Consider the following 8,653-nt stretch of genomic DNA (forward strand, 5'->3'; position numbering starts at 1 on the left):
CAGCCTCACTCTCTCCTCTGGAGCACTCTGGGTCCAGTGGAAAAATATAGATCAAGACAACTGGAGTTGGCCTCACACGCAGGAGGGTTATACTGTTTGTGGCTACATAGTTATGCAGCTTTTCCTACCACAAAATCTTTTTTTTTTTGCAACTTTTTTTATTAATTTATTTTTAGTTTTCAACATTCACTTCCACAAGATTTTGAGCTCCAAATTTTCTCCCCATCTCTCCTCTCCCCCTACTGCAAGACAGTGTGTTCTGATTACTCCTTCCCCCAACCTGCTCTGTTTAGAAAACATCCCCCCCTTCTATTATCCTCTTACCTTCTATTTTCCTGTAGAGCAAGATAGATTTCTATACCCCATTGCCTGTATATCTTCTTTCCCAGTTGCATGTAAAAACAATATTTAATATTTGCCTTTCCACATTCTCTCCCTTCCTCCCTCTCCACCCACCCTCATTTACAAAATCTTATTCAAATAGGACAACCCCACCTCCAAAGTCCACAACCCATCACATGCAATATGGTGCTCTCCCCCCATCCCAGCTCTCAGTAACTCAGCTCGATGTTATTCTGTCTATGTATCAGTGCATCCTACAAACGTTTTCTGCTTGCCTAATTGCTGCTCACCACAGCCTGATGAAAAGTATTCAACTATTAGAAGCAATTGTTCTCCTGAATCAGTTAAAGATGGGTAAAGAGAAGAAATAGAATCACAAGAAGGCTGGGGGATGGATGTGGAAGAAGAGACAGACAGATGCACAGAAACAGAGACAGAGATGGTGAGACAGAGAGAGAATACACTTTTATTTTTTAAAAATAGTATGAAAAAGATTCCAGCTGTACCTTTTTATTTTATTTTTTAGAAAAAATTCAATTGATGCAACTTGTTTACTATTCGAATGAAAGGTGAGAAAGAAGAGACAAAGAGATGTGTGACAGAAAATGGAGCTTTATAAAGGCAAGACATTTGCTAACAATGATACAGAGAGTTTGGCATAGTACAACTCAAGAGAGAAGGGAGGGAAGTTTATGCTATATCTGGTTAAATTTAAGTTGAAAGAGGGACAAAAGGAAGAGGAGAAAAAAACAGAAATATAAAATACTTGAAGTTAGTATACAAATTATAGCTGCAACCACAGTCTCAAAGTTGTCCAGATTTATCCTTGCATCAAGTAGAGAATTGAAGCAAGACAAATATTGAAAGGCTAGAATTATATGCCCACCAGACTCAATTGTTTTCTCTCTATTCCACAGGTGGTAAGACTCCATCCAACTCTATCCAATACTGATTCTGTTTTGATAGCTTCTAAAACGTCTCCATGCTTTATCTGGTCTTCAGCACAGTACCTGGCACACAGGTGAAGCTTAATAAATACTTGTTGATTGATCAATACATCTTCTTTTAAATTCCCATCATTCTTAGCGAACGATTTGCACTTTAGCATGAGCTCATAAGATCAAAGATTTAGAGTGGGCAGGGACCTTCCTGAGGCCCAAAGTGATTAAGTGAATTACCCAGCATCAGGTAGGAAATAAGCAGCAGAGGTGGGATTTGAACTCAGTTCTTCAGATTCCAGATATTTCCATTGGAATATATTACCTCATTTACCACTTTATTATTGTCCTAGTCTGATGTCTCATCATGGCATACTGTTACCATGGGATTATTATGTTGTGTATCTGCCCTTTGTTCTCAAAAAGGACCATGACACCAGGAAAATGATGACTTGACTTGCAGTTGACTTTGATTTGAGTGACGGAGAGCTGTACAAGGTTACAGCCCCACTTTCTCCTCCATAACCATCTGGGTGCCAGAAGAACACTAGTTCTTCCTAGTCCTATCATTCTGCAAAAGATTTTGGGTAAAGTGTTAGTAACAATCCAAATCTGATCTCTGAGGAGAGTCCAAGTAGGGAGAGGCTCATCATCAAAAGACTGGTTCTTTGGTAATGCATTTTTTGATCATGGCAATCATAAAACAAAGAAATAGACAAAATAGTTCTCACTCCTGTTGGGCTCCTTTGCACTTCGGTAGTGATAGTGGAAAGGTGCTGGAAAGGGAAACAAGAGTTGGTAAGACTCACAAAGTTTTTAGACCATCTGTACATTGAGGAGCTAGATGGTGAAGTGTATAGAGTGCTGGTCCTGAAGTCAGGAAGATTCCTGTTCCTGAGTTCAAATCCATCCTCAGATACTTACTAGCTATATGACCCTGGGCAAGTCACTTAACCCTGTTTGTCTCAGTTCTCCATCTGTAAAATGAGCTGAAAAAGGACATGGCCAAGCACTCCAGTATCTTAGCCAAAAGTACCAAGCAAACAAACAAAAAATAATCCAAATGGGTTCATGAAGAATTAGAAATAACTGAACAATAACATAACTTTTAACCTAGCTCTTGGTCCTCTAAATGTGAAACCTCTGCCCGATGGCCAATAAGTAGAGATACCAATGTAACTGAATTGCATTATTCTTCACATGCTCACTATAAACAAATTGAGAAGAAGAAAGGAAGTTAAATGGAGTAAAGGCATATCAGTTTTCTACGGAGAGGCAAATAAAGGAAATGATAGGGTTGGCTTTATCACGTTCAAAGGTAATGAAAACCAATATTTTATGAAATACTTGGTCTAATTTTCTTTATTGAATTATTATTTTTTTCTCCTGGATATTTTCCCTTTCCTTTACCCCATAATATTTATTCATGACATAAGGTAATCCTTTTTTTTTGTTTGTTTAATCATTCTTTTAGTCTCTCGATTTTCTTACAGGTTTTCCTTGTTAGAATTTTAAAGACTACTTTGCTGTTGTTCTTTCTCTTTGTTGTTGTTAAAAAAATTATGAAAGGAACCTGACATTGACATTATGACTTACCTTGTTATCTTTCCAGAAGTCTGTTTAGACTTTTGAATGATAAAATTTTTTTAGATTGACTTTCAAGTATCCAGTTACTGGAAACAAAAAGATGAGAAAATTAGTAGTCATTTCTATAATGTCTTTCAACAACATTTTCTATTTCTTCCAGTATAATGGAATTTAGAATGATTGACTGCTTGGATCACACAGTAAGAGGATCAGTTAACTTTATTTTCTGTTTGGTATGTTCTTTTTGTTGTTAAAACTTTAGCTTTTTAATACTACAGTAATTTCTCCTTAACATGCCCCCCCCATACATATTAAACATTAAATTTTTTTTAACAATGGAAAATATTTAAGCAAAGCTAACTGACACATTGAGTTTGTCTGACATACATACTTCATTCCACATCTAGAGTCTCCACCACTCTTGTAATAGGACGAAGGCATACATCACTATCAGTTCTTCAGGACCAAAATTGATCATCACAATTCGTTAGAGTTCAACCGCTTTTGACTACTATCATGTATGTTATTATGTTCTGCACTCTGCATCTTTTCATATAAATCTTCAGATAGTTCTCTGAATTTCTCATATTCCTAATTTTTACTGAGCAATAATAAAATTACATTTATTATTATTATATTATTATCTAGAAATTACATTTCTAGACCACGATTTGTCCCCTCAGGCTCCCAATGGATGGGCATCCATTTTGCCTCCAATTTTTTGCTATCACAGTGTCCTACTATAAATATTTCATTATATATAGGATCTTTCTTTATATCTTTAACCTCTTTGGGGTTATTGTTAGAACTTTGGAACAATCTTTCAAAGGTTGCGAATAATTCATGTTCAGAAGACTATTATTCATATCCTTTGACCATTTAGCTATTAGAGACTGGTATTTAGCCTTACATAATTGTGTATGTTACCTAGATGTGCTAAATATCATATTTTTGTTAAATATTTAATACAATGATTTTTTCTACTTAACCACTTCTTATTCTAGTTGCATCATTTTTTAATTTTTTGTATTCAAAATTATCTGTTTTATATTTATTTATCATCACTGCCACATGTATGGTTCAGAATTCTCTCCTTGGAAAAAAATGTAACTTCTGTTGTTTAATTTTTTAAAATGTTGTGACATTTTATATTTTTTTGCTTGTCTATTTGAAGCTTATTTTGGTCTAAGATATAAGATTCTCATCTAAACTTAATTTCTATCAAATTGTCTTCCCATTTTGTCAGAAGTTCTTATAGAATAGTTTTCTGAAATAACTTCCAACTCTGAGATTCTGTGATTGTGGGACTATGAAATACCACTTCAGACTACCAAAAAACCTACCTTTTTCATTACAAGAGCACCATCATATTATAAGCTCTATATGTTGTCAAAATTTCCTTCATTAACACTTCTTTAAAGTGGACCTCTTGGTATTTTCCCATTTACTCAAGTTCATGTTCTATTTTACAATTTTACTCCTAAAGATTCTTTCTTTACATCCCAATAAGCAAACATTACATTAATTCTATAAGTATAACTTTATTTTGAAATATGAAATACATGTTCTGTCATAGTCAGTGCTGCAGTGTCTAACACAGGGGTGGGGAACCTGTCCTCTTGAGGCCACATGTGGCTTTCTAGGTCTTTGGGTGTGGCCTTTTGACTGAGTCCAAGTTTACAGAGAGAATCCTTCTATTAAGGGGATTTGTTCTGTGAAGTTTGGATTTGGTCAAAGGAATGCACTTCAGGACCTAGAGGGCCACATGTGTCCTCAAGGCTTCAGGTTCCCCAGCCCTGCCTTAGATCATACCACCTTGGAAGAACTGAAAATTTACAGGTCCCTAAAAGTGTCTCTGAAACCAGCTGCACAAAACCCCTGAAGCATGGGACAGTGCACCCTTCACCCTGAAAACAGAGCCTGACTTTAATAAAGAGGTAAAAGTCAAGTAATAGGCTGGGAAAATGAGCAAACAATGGGGAAAAAAAACTCTGACTATAGAAATTTACTTTGATTACAAGGAAGATCAAGACACACACTCAGAAGAAGAAAACAAAGTCAAAGCTCCTACATCCAAAGCCTCCAAAAAAAATTAGAATTGGTCTCAGGCCATGGAAGATCTCAAAAAGGATTTTGAAAATCAAGTAAGAGAGATAGAGGAAAAATTGGGAAGAGAAATGAGAGTGATGCAAGAAAATCATGAAAAACAAGTCAACAACTTGGTAAAGGAGGCACAAAAATACTGAAGAAAATAATACCTTAAAAACAGACTGGGCCAAATGATAAAAGAGGTCTTAAAAGCCAATGAGGAGAAGATTGCCTTAAAAACCAGAACTGGCCAAATGGAAAAGTAGGTCCAAAAGGTCACTGAAGAAAATAATTCCTTAAAAACTAGAATGGCCCAAATGGAAGCTAATGACTGTATGAGAGAATCAAGAAAAGATAAAACAAAACCAAAAGAATGAAAAATAGAAGACAATGTGAAATATCTCATTGGAAAAACCACTGACCTGGAAAATAGATCCAGGAGAAATAATTTAAAAGTTATTGAACTACCTGAAAACCATGATCAAAAAAAGAGCCTAGACATGATCTTTCAAGAAATTATCAAGGAAAACTGCCCTGATATTCTAGAACCAGAGGGTAAAATAGAAATGGAAAGAATCCACCAATCACCTCCTGAAAGAGATCCCAAAATGAAAACTGCCAGCAATATTATAACCAAATCCCAGAGTTACCAGTTCAAGGTAAAAATATTGCAAGAAGCCAGGAAGAAACCATTCAAGTATCATGGAGCCACAGTCAGGATAACACAAGAATTAGCATCTTCTACATTAAAGAATCAGAGGGCTTGGAATATGATTGTATGGATATGTGTAGTTTGTCCTCTATTCTCAAAGAGGACCATGGCATCAGGGAATGATGGCATGACTTGCAACTGACTTTGATTTGATCAAGGGAGGGCTGTGCAAAGCCACCAGCCTCACTTTCTCCACCAGAGCTATCTGGGTCTAGTGGCCAGATATCAATCAGGATGACTGGAGATGGTCCAGGATGCAATGGGAGACCCTGGCCCTCTTAGGCTAGGGTCTTTTCAGGTTTTCACTTTGAATGAGGCAATGCCCATTCAGTGAATAGGACTCTTTAAGAAGTGAGTCAAAAAAAAAAACCCTCTAACTGGGAGGGGAAGATCCTCAGGGTTGCTGGCCAAAAGAGAAATAGTTACTATTTACATTCACTCTGAGCTAGGAAGGCCCTGCCCAAGCACCACTTAATGGTTATTTTTTGGGCACTTGAGTGGTGCACATTGGGGCTATGAGGAAACAAAGATTTTCCTTGCAATCCTTGGTGAGTCTCCATTTTCCAAAAAAATCTGGACCTGTCTTCAGAACCACCCTATGCCATCTATGAGTGATTGCAAGAGTAGGGTTTCTTGCAAACTATGGAACAATGCTGATATAGGATCAAAAACCTTTTAAGAGATTATAGGAAAACCAAGAGCAGCCACTCCCCTGGCACTTGCCCTTTTTATGAGGAGCTGGACACTCTGGTGAAGGCTCAGGGTATTGTCAGAACCACAGATATCTCAGAGAAGGCTGAGGGTCTCCCCAGGTTGAGGGATAGTGATGCTGAGACAGAAGAGCAGGAAGAAGGGAACTGGGAACATGAGGCAGCTACAGAAGCCATGGCAGCTGAAGATTGTAATGGGGATGAGATGGTCATTGAAGAACCAATCCTGGGATCCAGGATGTCTAGTGGCTCAACCTTTTTCAAAGTCATATTGCAGGTGTGCACTGGAGCTATGAAGAAACCAAGACTTTCCTTGCTATTCTTGGTGAATCTCTATTCTCCAAAAAATTTCAGAACTGTTACCAGAACAGCCAAGTTCTGAGCAGCTGTGTCAACAGGGTTTTCTCCAGATACTAGAACAGTGTCACTACAGGTTCAAAAACCTTCTCTGAAGTTACTGGAAAGCTAAAAGCAGCCAGCCCCCAGGGATTTGCCCCTTTTGGGAAGAGCTGGACACTCTCAGGCATGTGTGAGTAGTTCTCAGATGTACTCACCTCTCAGAAAGGCTAGGGAGGAGGGATGCTGAAGAACAGGACCAAAGGTCCTGGAGACAAGAGGAAGAAGAGGAGGAGAAGGAGGAAGAAGCCACTAAAGAGCATGGCTGCAATGATGTGCCAACCAAGCATTTTAAGACCATTGATGCTGCAGCTCCATTTAAAAGCTGCATTGGTGTGGACATGAAGTGTGAGAACAAAGAACAGAATTCAAAGCAGGAAGATACTGAGGAGCTGCACAAGACATTATCAAAACATTTTGAAGAAGAAGCCTTTTTGGGGGAAAGACAGTGAGGATGAATATGAATCATCAAGACAATGTGAAAGTCCCTCAGAGGAACAGTGGGAGAAATGTGGTTGTGTAGAGGATTTAGAAAAATTAATAGCTCACCAGGGATTGTGCCTAGCAGAAAAACCTACAAATGCAATACATCTGTGAAAAGTTTCAGTCAGAGCTCTCATTTTATTGCCCATCAACGGATCCACTCAGGTGAGAAACTATACAAATGCCTTGACTGTGGGAAAAGCTTCATCAGAGAATCCATACTGGAGAGAAACCATACAAATGTCTTAAATGCAGAAAAAGCTTTAGTGATCATTCAAACCTAGTTACCCATCAGAGAATCCATGCAGGAGAAAAACCTTATAATGTCATGACTCTTGGAAAAGCTTCAACCCGAGTTCAAATCTTATTAAAATAAGAAAAACCACATGGGAGGAAATACTGAGAAATAATGAGCCTGGGGAAAGCTTTGCTAACAATCCATCTTTGAGGGCACATTTGAAAAACCACATAGGGGAGAAGATTTCTGAAGAGCTAGGAGAAAACAATTTCAGTATGAGCTTAATTTGTCCTGGGCCCCAAAGAGCTGACTCTGGAGAAAAACTCTTTGAATGTCATAAATGTGGAGGAAGCTTCAGTAAGAGCTCAGCCCTTACTAGTCACCAAAGAATCCATACAGGGAGAAACCTTATGAATGTGCAGAATGTGGGAAAAGCTTCAGTAAGAGCTCAACCCTTACTAACCATCAAAGAGGCCACACAGGTGAAAAATCATATAAATGTGTTGATTGTGGGAAATGCTTCAGTGAATGTTCAAAGCTCATCAGACAGTTCACACAGGAGAGAAACTGTATAAATACATGGAATAAGGGGAAAACTTTCATGACTGTTCCAACCTTATTACTCACAACAGAATTCACACAGGAGAGAAACCATGTAGGCATAGTGAATGTGGGAAATGTTTCAACTGGAGCTCAAGCCTTATTATACACCAGAGAATCCATACTGGAGAAAAACCCTACAAATGTGCTAAGGGTGAAGAAGACTTCGACAATAGTTCATACTTTAGTGCCTACTGGAGAATACACACTGGACATGAAATTATATAGGAGAGAGAAACCAAGTGTTTAATTTTCAGGCATCATATGATATACTTGCTAGAAAAGTACTTTTTAAAGCTTTAGGCTCAGTTCTTCCCAGAAAAACAATACTGGTGTAAAGCCAAGCAGCTTGGATGTGAATTTTAAAACTAAAGAGTTGGATATTAAAACACATTTCACAAAAACAATTTGCTTTTGTGTTGGCAAAGTGCCCCCTCACCCAAATACATATTCCTTAGGCCAGCCTTGCCTTGGCTAATGAAAAATGTTGGAGCTAAGCAAGTAACTTCACAAGTCCGGACATGAATTAATGGTTTAATAAGGTAATCCATTAGCATGG

At 37.9% G+C, this 8,653-nt stretch overlaps 1 pseudogene; it reads left to right on the forward strand.

Moving 5' to 3' along the window:
* Positions 1-8,322, forward strand: part of LOC118851117 — a 60,102-nt pseudogene extending 51,780 nt beyond the window's left edge.
* The last annotated feature ends 331 nt before the right edge of the window (positions 8,323-8,653 follow it).

This window comes from Trichosurus vulpecula, chromosome 5, assembly GCF_011100635.1.
Source record: "Trichosurus vulpecula isolate mTriVul1 chromosome 5, mTriVul1.pri, whole genome shotgun sequence".
Lineage (NCBI taxonomy): Eukaryota > Metazoa > Chordata > Mammalia > Diprotodontia > Phalangeridae > Trichosurus > Trichosurus vulpecula.